Source organism: Cupressus sempervirens, chromosome 6 (assembly GCF_028749045.1).
Source record: "Cupressus sempervirens isolate cs-2001-9-10 chromosome 6, ASM2874904v1, whole genome shotgun sequence".
NCBI lineage: Eukaryota > Viridiplantae > Streptophyta > Pinopsida > Cupressales > Cupressaceae > Cupressus > Cupressus sempervirens.
This window is the reverse complement of record NC_143123.1, coordinates 186772543-186794833: the sequence shown is the minus strand read 5'-3', so window position 1 is coordinate 186794833 and position 22291 is coordinate 186772543. Positions and strand designations below refer to the sequence as shown.

General features: G+C 34.4%; 1 pseudogene; it reads right to left on the bottom strand.

Annotated features, from left to right (window-relative positions):
* The window catches only part of LOC149551873 (subtilisin-like protease SBT5.3), a 104550-nt pseudogene extending 87262 nt beyond the window's left edge, over positions 1-17288 (bottom strand).
* Positions 17289-22291: the final 5003 nt, after the last annotated feature.

Sequence of the window (22291 nt, the reverse complement as noted above, 5' to 3'; positions counted from 1 at the left end):
AGGAATTTGAACAAAAAACAATGATTAGTTAAGCAAGATGAGGTGGAGGTATAGGTCAAGATTGGATTCGATGAAATCATAGAAATGTTACCACAAGCACTGCAAACCATGAGAATTGTCTAAGTGTCTTTTTAAAATAAATTTCAAACTTTTAAATTTTCTTTTGGATACCATATGAACCCTAATTTAAGAAGTTTTCCATCAAGTGCCCTAAACTTGATCAAATTTTGGCATCATGTCTTGATTGAACGTCATGAAAACTCTAACTTAGGGCTTCATGAGCATTATTTTTGTTGTCTTAATAAATCAAGAAAATGATGTGTGCCTGTTGCATTTTTTGCTAACCAAGGTATCTACTCTAATGAAATATAGTGATATGGTATAACTCTGTCTGCCCAATATTGCTCTTGGTCCTTTAATGAAGTTACCTACAAAGTTCATGTATGTTATGTATGCATATCTTGGAGAAAGATAATGGAAATTAAAACCTTGCAAAGGTCCAGTTTGATCTTTTGGTTAAGCATCCATATCCATAATGAAAAAGGCACACAATCCATAAATAAAGAAAATTTGATCTAGGATACAGAAATCCATCACCAAATTAGATAGAATCAGATCTTTAAAAAATTTGTTCTTTATGAAGTTCAAATTTTACTATACTAAGGCTCTAAAAATATGTATATCTCCTATAAAAAGTCTGTTGTACCCTTTCTTTCAGGGCATTTAAATCCACAACTTTCAAAAACTCAAGCACATTTTCTCTTGGTCCATAATAGACAATTTGCCTTTCTGAAAGGAGCATAATGTCATCAACTAATTCATATGTTTCTAGAGTAGGCTGAAGCAAAGACATGAGAATAGTTGCATTCAAATTTTGTTTCTGCACAAACTGATGTGTGACTTACCTATTGGCTATAGGCTTGCTTAAGAGTCCTCTGCGCCAACTAAATTAGTTTCTCTATAAAATTGGATTTGATTTTTTTTTCAATTTCAAATGGAAAAGTCATTCATAGAACTATTTCCAAAAGTTCCATCCATGTTAATTTGAGGACCTAGAACTATGCAATAACCAACAAAGATTTGAAATTTAAAGGGGAAAATGAATTATAATGAGAGAAAAATAAAATTGAACTAATCTATAATGTATAAACTAACCTGAATTAGACAGAGGAGACTAAGGAGACTCCATTATACTTGTATTGCTAGTTAGCAACATTTACAGCTTTGGTATCAACTAGAAAACTATATTATCAAAACAAGGTAGAAATGGGTAGGAAAGTAGCAAATACATAGTGGGAAAGAAGAAAATTCAACAGAAAACAATATGAAAGCATTAATTACAAGCAGAAAGGAAGGCATATAAGTTTGGCAATCTATCAGCATAAGACTCTAGAGGTGGGTCGATTTAATTTTGGTGGTGCTAAGTTTGCCTCCCAAGTGTTTGACAAAATGTCAAATGTTTGAATAGTCAAGAAATTGGAGTTAGACAAGGCTACAACCACCTAGGGTTATTACGGTTTATTTGCATTTTGGGTTCCTTTAGGCCATGCTATTTTTATGTTCCATTTTTGTTGTTGTTTTATGCTCTCTTTTTGTATATATATGTTTATGTTTGTTGTTTATTGGTCTTATCAACTTAGAACTTCATATACAAGGACATAATTTTCATATTTCTCCCCATAGAACAGCAACTTGTTCAATCAATTCATGTTAAGGACCAATAATAATAGGTTTGGTGAAATCGTAGGTGAAAGCGGTTGCTATTTTCTTCCCAAAACTAGAAGCAACATAATTACTTCTCTCAAAATCCATTAAAATTCATTATAACCAGATTTTCTAGTTTTCTTAAAGATGCTACCTAATTAGCCATTGTGTTATGTAGTTTTATTATTTTATAGAATCTACATTGCCCCGAATCTCTTTCTTGGCTAGTCACTCTATATCTCTCTTTAGTTATTTATTGTTTACCTATCTATGAGTAGTTTTGGAAATAATATGAATTATTGTTTTCTCTAGAATCATTTAGATCTTGAGGTATTTTAGTTAAGTCTATGGAAATTGTTGTTAGGTTATGAATATTTCTTGAGATGGTTTCAAAGCACATAAACTTGATTCTATAGAGGAATATTCTACCATTTGAATTTTTATGTTGAAATCATACATGTCAACGTTAACTATCATTGGTTCTTGTGATGCAGGTTTTGCTTTTCAGCAAGGTCATGAGACTTTACGTGCCTTTGCAAATAGGGCATGCTTGAAATTGATAAAGGTTTTGGTTTTAGTGTAGTGTGTACATCCATATTCATTCAGCAACCAGCATGTGCTTCCTTCTATTTTGGAGTTCTACTACAAGAAAATCACTGATTAAGACATTTCACGCAGCATGCTATTTTTCACCCACAGAATCATCCATTTTAGCTAGTAATATAAAGCACTCTTTCAAGATTGGATAATCATATCTAAATCGTTCTACAATTCTTGAGCAGAGAAAACACCAAGGAAACAAGATAGATAATACTTATGAAAGGGTACGACAACCTCTATAATTTTTCAAAACCTAGAATAATGAACTTAAGGGAACCTTTAAAAATTGGAACATCATGCAATATTGCACTATAGTGCCTGCCCCTAGTTTACATTTTGTTATTATTGTTAAACTCTTTTACGCCAGTTTTATGCTTGATTATTAGTAGTATTATTTTGAGATTATCAAATATTGTTTCATATTCAATTGATTATATGATGATATTACTTGGTACTCTATACTTCATGTATGCATGATGATTATTCATTGATTTCAATTATTGATGATGATTAGTTAGATGGATTATCATGTGTTTTCTTATGGATACTTACCCCATACTGCATGTGTATGGGGTGTGTGTATGTTTCCTTTATGTATGGCATTTTTGATGTGGTTAAGGAAGGGAGTCGTAGTCACCTGCTAATCAGGATCTACATGATGCAACATTTCCTGCCATTGTCTGTTTAGCTTAGAATATTGTGTTTGTACATGTATGGATTTTATGCAGATTGCAAGTACCGAGTATCGACTGGCCTGAATTGGTAGGATGAGCATACCCTATTGCATTATCTCAATGGTAAGAGAGGGGAGATAAATTCTTAAGTCAAAATCCTAAACCTTTAACCCATTTGTCCTAGAAAATTAGGACAATTATCCGAGTTGTTTACCCTCTGAATGCATCAAATGACGTTGATTCATGATTATAACCCTTTAGTTTGATCTTTTATGTGTTTTTCTATGATCAGTTTTCATATTTTGTTTTATGAGTCTTTGGTATTTTTCTATTAATTAAGTAAAATTAAATTATTAAATTAATGATTTAATTTAATGGAAAATTATTATGGTAATTTAATATTTAATTATATTTAATTAATTGGAAGATTAATTAAATAAACAAAATTAAATTTGAAGATAAAAGTTATAAGAATAATTTTAGAACATGATAATATTTATTTTATTTAATAATAATATATTTAGAGTTCATTTTTAAATAAATGCCAAATGCTATTACTATTTAAGTTAATAAATATTTTATCAATTAATGTTTTCAAAGTTAATTAAAGCATGAAAAGATATTAATTTATTAAGAGTTTTAAAATTTCATAAAGTATGCATGAGATTAAATATAACAAATTAAAAGTGAAAATAGATATTAATTTATTAAAAATTTTAAGATTCCATGAAGTGTGTATGAGATTAAAATTTAATAAATTGATTGAAAAAGTGAAAATTAAATAAAGTTATTTTATAATTCAATAAATGTGCATGGAAAAGATAAAGAAAAGATAATAAAGAGTTAAAGTCTAGTGAGCAAGGAGTCCTCTCAAGTGAACGTACAATTAGTGCCCCGATTTTAGGAGAGAACTCCATATCACAATTTGAGGGTTCATTTTTGAAGGACCAAAATTTTGGGAAGAAACGACAAATTTTGGCAAAGGAATTTCGAAAGAGAGAAGGTTTTGAGAGGAGAAATTTCTCTCACAATCTTTTCGAGCATAGCGATTAGCATTAGAGTCCAGGTAGATTCTTGTGATTATTCACACAGATTATTTACGCTATTTTTTTTCTTGTCTTATTCGTGACTGTGGATTGTAAATACGAATTTCTCTATGATGAACTCATGAATATTTCAATATTATAAATTACTGAATGCATGTCAATATCTTCTATATATGTGGAGGGTTAAAATATAGTAAAACAAACCTCATTCTGTAGATTTGGAGTCTCAATTTTATTCGGGAAGGGTTTGAAATGATATGGAAATTTTATAATGAAAATTTGTTGGGTTTGTTGAATTTTCCCTATCAGAGTTTGGTCATAATCCTATTAAAATATATATATTTAAAAATTCATATTAAGCAGGGGGGTTGTATTGTTGTATTCATTAAAAAAAATATAAAAAAAAAATTAATATTGAAAGGGGAGGGGGTTTTACCCCACCTCCCCCTTTTTTCTCCTTATGGTGGCCTCCTTTATGAACTACATGACAGGCCCTGTTGTCGTGCCAGCAAGGGTATTGTCGTGGCAGACCCTGCTGTCACGACAACAGGAGCTGCCAACAACAAACCTGCTTGCGACTATTATAAAGTCACAAGTGTGGTTTAAAGGTAGGTTTTTTTTTTAAAAAATTATTATATATTATTTTATAAACGTCGTTTATTAATGTTTTATTTTTAATTAACAATTTCTATTAAAAATTTTTGTTATCAAATATTAGTAATTTTAATTATTAATTAATGATTATTACTTTTATTAATAAATTTTATTTAATAATTATTATTCAATTTAATAAATTATTAATGAATGAATAATATAGTTTTATATAATTATTAATTAATTTAATTAAATATAATTTAATTAAAGTTTAAATTAATACTAGAAGTTATTCAATGAAGTTCTAAATTTATTCAACTATTATTATGATATTGATTTTAATAAAATCATAGTTTATTCAAAAATCAATATGTATTATTTTAGTGATTTAATTAAACAATTACCCTTAAGTCACTTGGAATAAATGACTTAAAATCAAATTGGGATAATTGCGCTCATTTAAATATAAGAATGGGTTAATTGTAAGGGGTAATTGTGAAACTTATTACTTGAAACATATATTAAATTGTAAACTTAAACCCTACTATATAACTCAACTACGTGTTTTCAAATCAAACCAAACTGTGAGACTATTTTGTTTTCTTTGTGTTGTCTCTACTTTGGGGTTTCAAGGTTTGACCTAGCTTTGACCAGTCTTAGGAAGTTACCAGAGGCTTGGGAGTTTTGTGATTGTGGTATTATGCTGAATTTATCTTGATCTTTTTTAACCCAACCATGTTAATGTGTTTGGTATGCTCTATAATGTGTGTTGATCCATTGATTGGTATTGCTTTCTAGTGTTCTCTTGTGAAACTGAGGTGAAAGGTCTAACTTATCTGATATAACTATTTTCAGTCTTTAATCACTTGTGTTTGGATTGCTTTCTAGTCACTTTTATAGGATTGAGGTGTTTGGTGTTTGCTTTGTTCTTGGTGATGCTTTCCAGTTGCTCATAGAGAACTGATGTGTTATTATGAATTATCTTTTGATGCATTCTAGTCACTCATATAGGATTGAGGTAATTTTATATGATTCTTTGATTTATATTTTTATGAGCCTAGGGTAGGTTATCTATATGTAATGTCAGGAAGTGGCTTGCAATGGAGGTTGGGGCCCTAAGTGGCTGTCAGGGTAACCCATTGTAAGTTGTTTAATAAGTGAAAATACTACACTAAATGGGAATAAATTAAACCTAATAAGAGTCTTTGTAGGTTGTTGTGCATGCCTCGATTGCTAGTACAGACTAGGATGTGAATAGAGAGAACGCTTGGTTGTGACCTTGCATCGTTAGTATGCCTTGTCAATATGAGAGGATACTAGTGCCACATAGGGATCACTAGGGGGTTGAGGTCATGAGAGACTGTTAAGGTAACTCTAGCATGGTTCATGCAATGACATTTTCCCACTTACATAGTAGGTTTCTTACATGTCTCTGTGTGCCTCTGGCTATAGATGTCAATTTATCTTGGAACCTTTGAGTTAGATTGCTTTTAGGGTTTCCTAAACTTAGAGTTTACTTTTGATATTTGGTTTGTTATACTATTTGGGACTTGAGACTATCTCCTTAGCATGGTGGAAGTGGGCCACTTAGGTTCCACACAGTTGGGTGGTAATGCTTTTTACTCTTACCATTGAGATCCATTTGTAGATATTGTGGTTGGAGTTTCCTTGTCTATTTTTTTTTTCATTCTATCTTTGTATCATTATGATGGATGGTTATATCTTATGATGGATGGTTATATATTTATGATGGATAGTTTCATTTATTGTATTGTACTTTATATCATGGATCCAAGGAGGAGGATGTAATTCTATTTTTATAAATGTATATTCTTTTAGCCTTTCATACCCTGTGACATGTACAGTGGATGATTGAGCATTCCAAATTTATTTGCCAAGTGGCATTCGAAACAAATGTATATTATTTAAATGGAATTTGGAATTTTAATTATTCTTTCATGTGGATGTGTTATTTATTAGACTTAGTATGATGCAAGAAAGGGATGAATAACTAGGGCCAAAGGCACACCCAGCTATCCAAACCAACCTGTAAGAGTTAACACAATGGAAGCAAATACGAGGAACAGCGCCAAGGAAAGAGAGAATAAGGATATATTTATTGATTCATCAAATATTCAGCATACATGCCCAGCTGTAAGGCCTTCTAGGTTACGACCAATTACAAATGTACAACTTCCAAATCTCCAAATCAGCTTTTTAAATCCACATATCTCTTTTCTTTTGAACTCTCTCCAAAAATCTATCCTAACCCTAAACCTAAACACCCTACTTATAATTAACAAAATGGCTTATAGATAATTCTAGAACATAGAGAAACCACAAGTCGGCCCTCATCAAATATAATTAACTATACCAAAATTAAATGTGAGCAAAGTCGGCCCAATTGGAACTAGGCAGAATGAACTAATGTGCAGGATTACAAAGAAACCCAGGATGCTCCTGCATCATAGTATTTATTAAAATTTAAATGTGACTCAACATCTTGGGATCCTTAAGGAATGTAACCTGTTATGTATGCTTATAGATGATTATATGTTATTGTTTCTGCTACTATATGTTTGATGTGTATGTTATTCTTTCTTGTTTAAAAAAAAAAAAGGTTTGGCAAATTTAGTAAAACTTTAGGTTAATTATTTTGGATCCCTTGGCGGGGCGTTACACATAATCATATGTTGTTTTTCAAACCAAAGGTTCCAGACAAGAAAATAAAAAATATTTTACATCTTGCACAATTTTTTTATGGGAAAAAAATTAATCGAATACTCAAGCCAAAGTAAGAAGGCACATTTAGGACCCTATTATAATTCAAACCCAAGATACTCTTTGACCTCGTGCTATTTGTGCTTGTTGCCCACGGCTTATTCTGTCTTTTCTCTGTCCCTTCTCTTACTTTCTACTCTCATTTGTATTCTTCTTTTTCTCTATCTCCTTTTTATCTACCCAAAATATGATGGGTTCTTTGACAAGTTAGAATGGATCTTAAGTCAATCTAGATAGACACAGCATGAGTTTTCAAGTCTTGATTGAAAATAACTTAGAGCTATGAAGGCATGTTGTAACTCTTCATGAGATATCAGATATATTTTATGATGGATGTATGGGATAGCTTGTGTTGGATGCATTATGAGATCATACAACATTCTCTCTTTATTGGAATTAGATGTACTTAAGTCTCTTTGCTTCATTTCAATATATCACTCAATTATGTGGTGTATCCAATAGATGTAAAGGAACTTGTTCACATAATTTGATTAAAGAGAAAGGACATTGATCTCCTTTGGATAAGGATGCTTCACAATCAAAAGACGATATCCCATCTTCATTGCCTCGAAAGAATTTCCAAGATATCATATAAAATCTTTCCTATGATCTATGAAGGAACATTGTAACTCTTCATGAGATGTTGAATATATGTTATGATGGATGTATGGGATGTCTTATGTGGTGGATGCACTATGAGAGTAGTCTAATGATGACTCATGTTGGCAATAATGTACATAGATGAGCATTATGCATTGGAAGGACATATTAGATCATGAAATTTCTTTTAAGTTATGAATAGTAGGATACCATCTTTCAGTCTTGAAGAATCTTCGTCAAACATCGGGGATCCATGTGCTTTCTCTCTTTATTCAAATCAAGTGTGCAGAAGTTGTGTTCCTTTGTTTCAATATACCACTCAATTATGCAGTGTACCCAATTGATGCAACACAACCTCTGCACCCAATTCAATTGAAGAGAAAGGACATTGATTGCCTTAGATAAGGATGATTCACAACTAAAAGATGGTTTTTGTACCCATATTTCACTATATTTAAGGTGACAGTCACATTTATTCTCCAACCTAAGGGTTTGTCAATGAGAAATGATCACTTATTTCTTTGTTAAAACTAATTGACAACCAGTGTCACCAAACCAAGATGCTTTTTATTTACTATCTTAACATATTAAAGATAATGGATCTTACAATCATCAATGCATAGAATAGATACAAAAAAATTAACTATAAAAAAATATAAATATGACTTATTTTAGCATATTTAAAGCATTGTTTACATAATCTCTTTATAGTATATTTGACTTATTTCTGAAGATTCAATTGCATAGCATGAAAGAGCATTGATTCCTCACCATTGTGGTTTTTGTGGGATTAGATTTCATTAATAATGAGGAAGATATCTATGTTTTGTGTAAGATTTTTGAAACCCTCACTAGGTAACTAGTCAAAAATTCTAATATTATGAAATTTGATAGTAAACTTAGTAATATTTCACTTGGTTTTGAATTTGCATTGAGAAGTGGTTCCATGTGAGAACGTCATGATGCCCTAGTGGTTAAAATAGTAAGATCCATGTATTCTAGTTGTAACAAGTCTTATTAATCAAAAGAATACTATATAAGGGTTTGTGAACAATGAAAATAGGTTAATAAGGAAGAGGAAAATTTAATGGGTGCTCTCTACTCTTGGTTGGATGTTCCAATAAAGATAAACAATATAATTTTCATGAAAACTTCAGCTTAGTTGTCTAAATATTACAATAATTTTGGACCATTAATTTTTTTGTGAAGTTTGATTCACCAATTCATTAAGGATTATGAATTGGAAGGACTAAGGTTTCCTTATGTTGAAGATTCTAAAAGTTGAGATTAAATGAAATCTTATTAACATAGTTTGAATGCTAACAGTGAATATATATTCCTTGTTATAATTAATAGACAATATTATGTTATTGTACTTCATTGTTGGTTTCTTAAGGATATTGTAAGAGTTTGATAGTGCTTGATGCTCAAAGATATCTAATTTAACATTGGAGGTATTATGTAATGAAGATTATAATGTCAATATGATAATGAGTTTAGTGATTGGTTTTTGACAACAATGTAAGAATCTTTTTTTTTAGAATGAGTATTTGGACAAGGTATGTTAATAATGAAACTTGGCAATAGAGTAAAGGTTTTGTGTGTGTAGGTTATAAGGACATTGGACAAGGATCTTGGATTGATAAATATGTTCGAAACCTTGAATGGAAAGAATGAGATTTTTTTAATAAGGTAAGATTTATTGATGATTAAGTTGATGACCCTTTGAACTAATGCTCTTGAGAAACATTGCAACATAGTGAATGACAATCTTGTGAATATGGTGATTGAATAAAGGTAATAAACCTTGAAGTTTATCAATTGAGTAAGGATAGGATTGGGGGACCTATCATAAGTGTCTTGAACTGAATGATTTCATGATGTTGCCTCTAGAATAATGATTTTATATGATGAAATTTTCTATGGAACAATAAGATCGTAGTATGATGTTGGTTGTCAAAGATACAAAAATGCAATCAACAAGGAATATTATAGCATTAGTAATCAAGTACCAGCTATAATGAGCACTAAATATCTTATATCTTATGCATTGCATTAGTATTTGGTTAAATTCAAGATACTATTGTTTGTTATATGTGGGAATCGAGAGAGTTGAAAGGTATTGTATTCATCAAAGTGGAAATTTTCATGACAAAAATCCATGAAAGCATCAATCTAATCAACAAGTGAAAAAATAATGTACTCACAAGTTCAAATCTGAATCAAGACCATTAATATATAACATAGAACAAGAGAGAAGAACATAATCAAATGAACAAGGGCATCTGATTCTAGTAAGGCAATAAGTAATCAACATTTAGAGATAATATAATCATCCAAAGGTAATCAACATGAAGGAACCTTGAAACTTGGAGATGTTTTTCTTTGCCAAGGAGAATGACGTATGCAACAAGTATATGGAGTGATGCCATTAAGAGTAAAGTTCTATAGATCATGGCTTGTCTTGAAACATGATGTATGTAGATTGAGATATTAATAAAGTCATATTGTTGCATATCGATGAATCTCTTCACTATAATTATAGTTTTTAATGGTTAGATTTGTGTTGTTAATGTCTGAATTTTAAAGTTCCATGCACTATATAAGCTAAATCATCAACTTAAGTGTATTTTGGCATCCATGATATTTCATTTGGTTAAACAGTTGCAGAGATTTCCTATTTTATTGAAACTAACAACACTTGGATTTGGGAATCTCGAGGCCATTCCAAATGTAATATTTCCATAGGTTGAGGCCCCAGTCACAAATAAAGTGTAGGGGGCATAATGTGTTTTTGTATGGAGGGTTTTAGATGACCATGTGTTGTTGTTAAGATTATGAAACCCTTGAAACTAACAAAAATTGCATGATTTAGAGCACAAGAATATAGATTTGATTAAGTTGCATGATTGTTAAACCCTAGAAAAAGGAATTGAGGCCTAATGTAGTTGACTCTGATTCAATTCAAAAAACAACAGAGTTTGAATGATTTGAAATGAGGAAACTTAGAGAATATACATTGGCTTAGTTGAGACTATTAGAATTCAAGAGAAAAAAAATCAGAGTATGAAAATGCATGAAAACTGTGAAAGAATTTACAACATCTAAAGTTTGCTCATGTCCTAAATTTGATAACCTACAAAACTACAAAGACCTGTTGCAAGCAATAGATTTGATGGGTATGCCTGATTGACTTAGATTTCAAATTTTGTATGCCTTAAAGTGCAAGAAGAACCTTGCAATCGAATACCCATGTGGGAAGAGATTTTCTTTATCAGGTATACAAGAAGAAGTGAAGAAGAAGGTATAGATAGAATAATTAATGAGGATTTGGCAAAAGCCTTTTGTCTCATACAAAGAGTATTTTTACTTGTCTACACTGGCCCAGTATGTGGGTGAAGTGATCAAATCCCATTTTAAGGCCAAATCAAGCATATATGATTAGATGCATATGATTAAAGGGTTGGTCTAATGTTCAACTCCTATAAGAGGGTATTCTTCTCAAGCCATGGGTTGCTTTCATGAAATAGGTAACACTTCCAAATCTCAGGTGGGTCTAACACATTTTCATCTAAGCAATGTATTCTTGAACTTACAAACTAAAAACTCACCTAGAAAAGAAAGCTTGTAATGCCCCTATTAGGCTATTGGAAAAACCCATCTGCTCGAACCCCAGCCAATAGGAGATTTCTTCATTTGGCTAGTCAAACTAGTCCTCATTTACCCTAGGTAGTGGGAGCTCCTATTCTCATCTCTATTCCTGAGTTCCATATCTCTTTCACTTGTCCCTCCTCCCTAATTGAGAAGTAGCAAACTTAAAATAATAGGGCCCCAACTTCCTTCCACATGCCATCTTATTATATTTCTATTATGGATGGAAGGGGAATGGAAGTGTTAACTTGTTAGGGCAATAATAGGAGAGAGAATTGGGACTGGAGGTAGCTATCCCAAATCCCCAACATTATGGACCTTCTTCCAAGCTCCTAAGGGTCGTAGGGCAAGAACCTATCCTAGCTGGTGTGGGAACTCCCACATGAACACCCCTCCCTAAAATTCTAAGGCCTAAGGTAGTTGCCTTTGTAGATTCATCACTTTGCACCATCAACAACATTCATTGATTTAATTCAACATGGGCATCAACTCAATCGCAAACAGTTACATTTCATTCAATAGCGAGAGCAGAGGCAATAGCACCAGAGTGTCTAGTTCACCTCATTGACTGCCAAAAGATAGGATTGATTCGCATTTCTAACCCTTATCCACCTTAGAAAAATATAGGGAAAGTTTTACCTCAAAAAGCTCCAATGCCAAATTTTCTCTTTTTTTTGTTATGAACCTGAGTTGGTCAAAATTTTGACCAACTCGGGCATAAAACCCTAGATTGGTCAAAATTTTGAACAACATGGGGATAAAAGTTTTTAAAAACATGAAAGTATAGGCCAATATGGCCTTTGGTAAAAAAAATTGGTAGAAAAATAGGGTGAAGTGTACTAGTGACTGCAAGGAGATCTTAAAATTGTAGTTGTTGTCTACACGTATTTTCCCACCAAAATTGCTTTCTTATTGATTCAAATCCATACATATCAACTCCAAACCTTTCCTAGGTTGATGAACTTTCACTTATAGGCTATATCTCTTGACCTTACATATTCATTCCTACTTGTTCGATCAAAATAGAACTCTAACTGTTGACCTTCCAAATTTGAAAAAAATGTTGCTCAGTAACAATATTTGTTGGATGACAACTTTTTGTCAATTTTCACAACTTTTACATCTTTCTAATCAAATGCCTTCCAAGGTGATAAAATTGCATATGTAGATGTATGTAGTATGTTTGTGTGTGTATGTATGTATGTATAGATTAGGTACAATAAAATGAACAATCAGTTGCTCCCAGCTAGCATTAACTTGACTCATCTATTTAGAACCATTGATTATTGTCACAAGCTTTTAAACATAACTATATAAGGAGTGAGTTAGGACGTATATAGGTTGACCTTACGTTAACTAAAAACTAAAACACAAAGGTTGCACTAGGATATTATAGGATTGTAATTATAGAAAACTGCCTGATTCATCTGAGTGGGTGTATGATGGTGAAGAGTTGTATATGTGAGTAAAGCTCACCAGTGATTATAGGAATACAGCTACATCAAAACAATTAGAAACTAGAACTACATATTTGTTAGAGTGAGTAGTTCAAGGGTCTCGATTCCATGTATACATGTATGTAGGCAACCTGGTAGGTGGAGTATGCCAATATTTATCTTGTATAATTCATTTGATTTTCTTAGATGTCATCTTTACTAAAGAGATAGTAATATTTTATTATTTTATTATTATCGATTATATACAAGATACTACTAATGCTTGTATGTTTATATTTGATGTAATTTTATAGCCCAAATATTTTCTTGTGAAGAAAGTCCACACCTAACACACTAATACATTTGGCATCGATTTGTGACAGCTGCATGTCGCAATTACGACAGCCATGTGTTGTCATTGTGACACTAATAGACGTCGTTGTTTTTTCGTTGCAAATTACAATGTCTATCCATTGCTATGCAACCCCTTTATTATGACTCCAACCTTGTCACAATGCTTGTGGTTGGCGTCGCAATTGCAATGCACATCCTAGAAATTGCAACAGCTATTGGGCATCACCGCTACAACGAGCTCGTCACAATGCTAGTGGCTGGCATCACAATTACGACGAAAACCCTAGCAATTGTGATGGCAGTGGGCGTCGCCACTACAACAAGCCTATTGCAATGCTTGTGGTTGACATCACAATTGCAACGGATACAAAGTAAAAAAAAAAAAAACAAATTGTTGGCTTCTTTTAGATTACCTTTACAATTTTGGTAATTAGATTCTGGTTTTTGTCTAGGCCAGGAATGGCTACTAATTAGAGTGTGCTTGTGTGTTTGTGTGATGTAAATAACTTAATATTAACCTTGCCCTCTGGACTAAACATCAATGCCCTCTACAGATCATCTCTCTTCTTCTGCAACAAAATGCCCTTCAATTTATAACCATCTTAAAATATGTATTTAAATATGATACCCTAAAGGAATTTCAAAACAAAAAAGCTCATGAAAATGATATGTTTATAAAATAGTTTTTTAGTGATCACCTTATAATGCTTCTGGTTTCCCAAGAAAGCAATTGAGGTGAATTGTCTATTAGTATTACTTGCTCTGACGGTTAAAATCCAAGGAGCAACATTCGACAGACTACCTGGACTTGGGCCACTGTTTCCTGTACAACAAATCACAACCCTTCCCTTTTGGACAGCACAGAGTCCTCCAATCGAAACCACATTAGAAAGGCATAGTAATGCACCCTAAACACCTCCAAGAGAAATAGAGAATATGTCTACTCCATCATATATCCCTTGATCAAATGCTACAAGAATATCTACATCATAGCATCCAACTTCTGTGTTGTTATTGTTCGACTTCCAACAAACCTTGTAGGCCGCAACTCTAGCAGCAGGAGCCCCTCCCTTTGCAACTCCCTTGGCATATCCAAAAACATTTGCTTTTTCCACAAAATTCCCACCAGCTATGGACAAGGTATGAGATCCATGCCCATTCATGTCTCAAGCTGAAATTTCTTCCCCTCCTTCAAGAGGCCCAGTTTCAGCCTCAAATCCCTTGTGAAAGTACCTTACTCCAATCAACTTCCTGGTGGAGCACAAATAATCTTAAGACACAGGTTTTTGATTCTACAAATCTACCAGAGATATCAAATTTCCACAATCTAATCATAATTATTATCATAGATTTTTGAATTTGATTATATTTATTTTTAGTATCAACATTTCGGATCATACTTCGTGATCCATCATCAGAATGAATGGGAAGATATTAAGAAGGGACATTCATCAACAAATCCATTAAAAAGGGACATTCTTCCTCTAATACTTGGAAATCTCTTTTAGGGATTAGTTATATCGAGGGTATATACAAGCACAATAACCTAGCGATTATTTGAAAGCTCGGATCCTTATTCACTCTATCTAATTACTAAAGATCCCTAGTTCTTCTTAACAATTAGAACATCCTGCACACACTTATCTATCAAAAACTTTGAATATAAATATAAAGCATCTTCTACACTGATTACTCTAAATTGACATTTGGATTGCTCAAAAATGTTTTGAAAACTTAGAATACTAGATTGGATTTTGTGATGGGTATAAGAGAGTACCTATCGCGAGTGAATCCGGTGTTATTTTGGAAGATTCCCCTCCATCGTGAAGGAATGGGGCCATAACCCTTGTTGCTAAAGCTTGCAGATTCAGGCCACACACCTGACATGAGGCAAACCAAGATTAGCTATATTGCATTATATATGACATAATCCCCTGTATATATAGTCTAATGATAGGGCTTCTGATGAGCTTCTACCTGAATCCAAGTTAGCAATAATGACATCTTGTCTGAATTTTGTTTTATTCCAGAGTGATTGCAGAAGGATTTGTTGATTGACATTTTCTAGGCCCAAGAAAGCCCATGAATAAGTAGTTTGCAACTTTCGCAAACTATCAGGAACCACAGATATTACTCCTGGGACCTCTAAAGAAAAACTATTGTGTTAGGGATCTTAAACATATGGTTTGCCAATACATAATGAGAAGAAAAAATCATAGTTGTAAGAATTTACTTGAAATGGCAAGAGCATGATCTTCCTAGAGTTTTGCAGCAAACCCATTAATAGTTTTAGAGTATGAATAGAAGATTGACTCCTTGACTGCATCCTTGCTAAAAAAATTAGACAAAACAATCAAAAAAATGGAGAATTTATGAGAAAAAAATGAATAACTGCCATCCATAGAAACAAAGGAATAGAACAAATATCATTTTTCCTTGATAAGGCTAAAGTAGGGATTTGGGAAGGTTTTTAAATATTTCACATTCTCAATTAAGTTACAATAAAGAGGGATCAAACTCAACAATGGATGGTTGGAAGGATAAAAAAATGAAAGAAACGATTGATTAGTTTGAATAATAGATTTTTGTCTTTCGATTTGATTGCAATCTATCATCAAGATGACAGAATGTTGATCCAAAAAAAAATATACAATCAAATTCAGGACAAAAATCTACATATCAATAGACCTATATAATATGAACAAGAAAACAAAAGTATTTCAAAAATTTATCAAGAAAAAAAATGTTTATCATTGTATTTTATAAATATTGTTCTTTAAGTTTATAATCACTGAATAAAAAATTGAGATTTTAGAATTGAATCAAACAATATAAATTCTGAGGATTATCTAAATGATTGGTAAAATAATCTTTAAAAAATATGTGACATCTGGTTTATGTAAATGAATTTGAAAAATGAACTGTCAGTATTACATAAGCATAGAATTTTTTTTTATAAAGGACTCAAATTACAATGCATAATTTGATCTATTATATAATCAAGAAGAAGAATATCAAAAATTCACATATTTCCCTTGATCCATGTAGAATCTAATGGACTCTTGTAAAGCAATGGGTCCAGAGGATTATTTTTAGTTTTATAAAAAATATATCTGACTAATAGGGCTCTAAATTTTATATCTATTACCTTCCCAAAACAGATGACATGACTTCATAATGAGACTCTGCAGCCAAATGAGCCCTCACACTTCCTTTATAATGTTCTCCCATGGAAATCACATAAGACTGCCATCAACCAAATCAAAATTGCATCATGCCATTCTTTCTTATAAAATTTTATATAATTCAGAACGGCCATTCTTAAACATTAGACATTAAGAGAAAAATAAAGCTTAAAAAATAAGTAGACTTGGATTATTTAATATTTTTAGCCTAAAAATCAAGCCTTAATGTGTGATGTTTAAGTCATCCAATCCAAAATAACTACAATGATTCAACTTTAATCAGTACATATGTTGTCTTCTCCTAACCCTCCCAATTTCATCTAAACAACATTGTAAAGAAAATATATATGAAATCTATATCATATATATCCTTCTTAGTTATAATCATAGAGAATTAGATATTAAATTTCTACTATTTATTATAGTTATAGGGATTGGTTTCTAGATTCAATTCAGTTAAGATTTTTATCATCACATAAAACTAATCTCCTAAGATTTGAGAGATACAATTGACAATTCTAAAAGATGAGATAGGTAAACATTCTTCCTTATGAATACATTATTTCCAGAGCTATATAATTAGATTGGAAATTTTTTTAAACAGTATACTTTTCTACTTGGATAAGGAAAATTGAGCATGAAGATAATACTTACCTTACCCATAATACTACGCTATCAGCTTATTCCCACCCATTCATAAGTTTTCCCATCAAAATAGCACACAGTTTTCATACCTGCCCATATACCTTCACAAGAAAAAACAATAATGACATTAGGACTAGATTTGTATACTGCTTAAACAATCCATGATACAAAAAAGTGGAAATCAAAGTAAGGTTTGCAATTTTTTTTGAAGATTGAACTCTCCAATTTAGGCTCAGTTACAATGAGGTGAGACGCTGAGTGTGTATAATTTCTCTGCCAATTTTCTTTAGCACCTTATGATAATTATGATAATTGTATAATTATGATAAACGTATCATTGGTGATAACACAGTCCCAAGAGAGTGCTGAGATCCAAGGATGCAATAAAATGTATTAGTGAATGGGTAAAGTTGACTATTCTATTTCCAATTCCGGCCAAAATTCGCATTTTATATTGCCCTTCCTGCCTTCGATATGCCCATATTCAAATACCCATGGAGATATTAGAATTACCAATGTTTTAAATCTTATAATATATTCTTACGACCCGTGAGTTTTTGGCCGTTAGATAACCTGAGATCAGCGAAGGGCGCTATCTCTCTATGGCAGAATTGTGCGAGGATTATATCAACGACATTGCGCCCTGGTGACACGTCGCGAGGTGGGGTCCAGAATTTTGCTATGTCGCTATCACATTTTAACCAAAAAATCTCCATAGCGACATAGCGCCCGACGAAAATATTCACGGCGGATAGGTCACGTTGCCGAAAAAATGTTGTTGCGGTCAGGTAAAGGTTGGTGGGCTAGAGAAGATAAACAGCAAGAACTTCAGGCAAAACATTGGGCCCCATTATGTACCTCATCTGCCCAATTGGCGGAGCCTGGTGCCACAACAGCGAATCAGAAGGGACCACGCATGGATAGGGACATGTCATCGGTTGGGCGCTATGGCACTATGGGAATTTAACCTCAATTTTCCCATAGCGACATGGTGCCTGGTTGACACGTGGTCACCCCTATAAGGCCAAGTCGCAAGTTTGTCAGGTGGTGTTGCGTTGGGCCAATAAGGAACCACCACGTGTAACCAAGCCAAAATTTTTGATAGCACAGCTAGCATAGCCAGCTTTAAGATCTTCCTTGATAGATCAGGGCCAATCGACGGCAGGTGCCATCATGTTATGGCGAAGCTGCAAGATTTTTACCATGGTGACATCGCGCCCAATTGATGCGTGTCGGTGGGGTCAGGTCTCGCCGGATGCATCACTTTTGTGGCACCGATTTGGATGGGCCCAATCGCAGGAAGGAGGGTCCACGGAGAATTAGAAACAACCATGTGTGCCGAGTCAGAACACAGATATGTCGAGGGGCCAACTTTCTTGATATGACCAGTGCATTAAGGGGTGGGTTCTCTACCATCAGATCTGCAAAAATCTAGGGTCGACGCTATCTCGCCATAGAGTAATTGTGTGGATTTTACAATGGCGAGTTAGCGCTCGGAGGACACGTGTCCTCATGGGTCCAGTTAGCTAACGGCTGGTGGTTAGCGGTTATTGTAACCGTCACAGTCGTGACAATATTTAAAGGTGGCGCGGTCAGTCTGATGAAGGTGGTCAACCGCGGAAGGACTCTCCAGGTGGAAAAACAAAGAGATACGATTGGCCCGCGTGGCCTAGTCGACATATAAGAAGCCTGGTCAACTGATAGGCTAGGTTGATTCATGAACCAAGAAGCAAAGATGATCGACGTTATCTTGCGATCTGATCTTCGCGATCATTTTTGACCTACCAGGAATAAATGCAAGATATAAGGACACTCCACCCATTCAGTCAGCTCATCTACCCTGTCAGGGAATGTTGTGGCACCGTTCTGTCTCCTCCGGGCTCCTTCTCAGAAGGATATGAGATCTCTTGATATGCAATTCAGGTTTCAATCAGATCTCCGATTGGATTTTTAGTATGGAGTTAATGCCAATAGGTGAGAAGTGAATGTAATGCAGAAATCTTTAGTTATGCCTAAGCTATAAAGGCCATTTTGTGATCTATTCTTGGGGACTCTTCTTGATTTTCTCTGCTACTACTTGCAGACTTGCAGTGTAAAATCCCTTTTCCTCTGAGCCATGTAATACCTTGTATCATCTCTTTCAGCCATCAGTGTGCATGAGCATCATTTTTCCTCCCATTGGTGTATTGTTGAGATCAGTGATCTGCATACTGTATCTATCTTTGGCCTATTGGATAATTTACAAGTGAGATCCCCTTTTCCTGGTGTCTTTCAGTTGGTCCTCTGATCTGTATGTGATTATTGATCGATATAAGTCTGGATGTGTATGACTTTTGTATGTTACCCTAGTTTTGTAGTGTATATATGGGCAAGAATGAGTCTGAACACTCTATTTTGGTGCATCACTGCCTTAGATTAGACTAGGTAGATTTGCTTTAACGCTCTCTTTCTCCCTTTCCCTTCTGAGAATAGATAGGTGCACCTTGACAGTAAGAGGAAGCCGGCCTTCTCCGAAGACTCAACCTCGTAGTTCAAGTCCCACAGCTTGGAGGTTGTTTCCATGTTTCACTAGGTTGTCCTCACGCATAGGCTTTGGACAAGGGTGCAAACCTAAGTGACAACAGTTTTTGGCATGCCCGGTGGGACTCATACCAGAAGATTTCATGTCTACTGGTGTCAAAAGAAGAAAGATTTTTTGAGATTAATGCTGAAGAAGTAGTGTTGGCTTCAGTATTCAAGCCTTCAAGAGGCTGATTCATCAAATACTTGGTGACTCTGAACATCAACAAATCTGGTTTCAAGCCAAAGTTGCAGAAATTCATGCCCAGGGCTGAAACAAGGGCATCTTCTAGAGGTAATTTTCAATATCAAGAACTATCACTTTCAAGTCTTAGAAGAAGGAGGGCTAGAGCTTCATTATCACCAGCTAGAGGTGGAATAATAGTTAATATACCTATAAGATCTGTCTCTACTCCTCCTACTGTCCGAACTCAGCCTAGACTGCCATCAGCACTCATCAATAGAACACTTGCGTATATGGCACAGCCAAGAGTTCATGCTTTTGCCACCTTTAATGGTGGAAGTCCTCTATTGTTAGCCCAAAGACATGATATACCAGTAGCTGCACTAAAAAGCATACCTGATTTTACTGGTGAAACTTCTATTTCCCCCCTAGAGCATATCCAAGAAGTAGCAAATGTTTGTAATATTCATTGTATTACAGAAGATGATGTTGATGTCAGACTTCTAGCCTCATCTTTAAAAGGAAAAGCATTACAGTGGTATAGAGGCTTAGCTCATGGTTCCATAACTGATTGGGATGGACTAGGAGCAGGATTATGTAAACATTTTGAGGATAAGAGTGACCATTTGTCACTACTGGAACAGCTGACTACAATAAAAAGAGCCCCCCATGAATGTATGACTGATTTTAATTATAGATTCCAAAAGACATGGGATAGAATACCTACTATAGTGAAACCTACCCCTGGTAATGCCTTCTTGCATTACCTTAGAGCTTTTAACAATGATATTGCCACTACAATCCAAACTATGGGAGGAGATACATTACCTAATGCTTATGAGACAGCTATAAAAGTTGAGAATATCCTAATACAAGGTGGAAAGTTGGCTCCAAGGCCTCCTATGCCTTTCTTTCCTAATGTTCCCAACCACCAACCAGCGATAGCCCCTCTTCCTACAACTCCTACGTCACAAGCCCTTACTCCAGTTCCCCAAGCTTCCACATCCTCAAACGGAATAGATGAACTCAAGGAAATACTCCAAGGTCTAGTGCTGAGCATAGACAAAAAAGAGAAGACCCTGGATAAAAAATTACAAGAGCAGGGGAGGGAGTTGAAGGACCAAGGGAAGAGATTAGAGGATAGTTTTTCTCTAATACAAAAGATGAGTAACAAGGTGGTGGCCTTAGAAAGGCAACAAGCCCAAGGTGGCAAGCCTCCCCAATTGCAATATCAGGCTCCAAGTGGTGGTAGGCCTCCTAATCAGTGGAATAGCTCTTTTGATCAGAATAGGCAAAATAGTCATGTTGTTGCTTCAAGCTCAAATCAGAATAGAGCTTTAGTCCCTCAAAATAACTTGGCCCAAGACCAAGATTTTTGTCCCTCATGTAACTATTCTTATAACTACTGCCTATGTTAGAAAGCAGAATCTTATTTGGCCCTAACTGTCCAGGAGTCCACAGTAAAGCAACCGTACAAAGAAGATCATACCAAGGAGGCCTCATTTATTCAGAGGCAGGGTGATTGCTCTTTCATGAATCACCAGATGGAGGAGCATTGTAATGTAAACCAGGATTCCGTTGCTCATAACACAAGAAGCAAGAAGAGAGCCATGGAACATGCTACTCCTCCTTCTCCTAAGCAGGCCTCAACTTCAAGTCCTACACCTCATACACAAACAGCAAATGAGCAGACAAACACTTCACAACAGCAAAAGCAAGGTCCAAGAAATGAGGATGCAAGTGATAATTTTGTTGCCCCATCTCAACCTCTTATAAGTGCAGCCCCCAAGGTTCTACCAAAATTCCTAGTGCACCATTGAGTGTGGTAGAGAAAATGAAGAAGACCAATGTAAAAATTTCCATGTGGGATGCTGTTGCTACCATACCAATGCAGAGGAAGATGCTGCAGCAAGAATTGGAGAGGATTGAACCCAAGGATCAGTCATCTACCATGGAGAGTGCCACTAGTTTAGTACAACTAGCAGGAGATGTGGAGGCAAATAAAAAAGTTAGACCTCCTCCATTTTATGTTTCTCTGATTATATGGGGCAAATTAGTCCATAATTGCATGATAGATTCGGGGGCTAGTAGCTCAGTAATGCCTAGGTGTGTTTTTGATGCTTTAGGGATGAAATATGAGCCTGTTGTTAGGGATGTGTTACAACTAGATGTGAGTACTGTCAAAACCGTAGGCATCCTTAGAAGTGTGGAAATGGCCCTACATGCATGCCCTGGTTGTACTATGATTCAAGACATATCTGTTGCTGAGGTTAAGCCC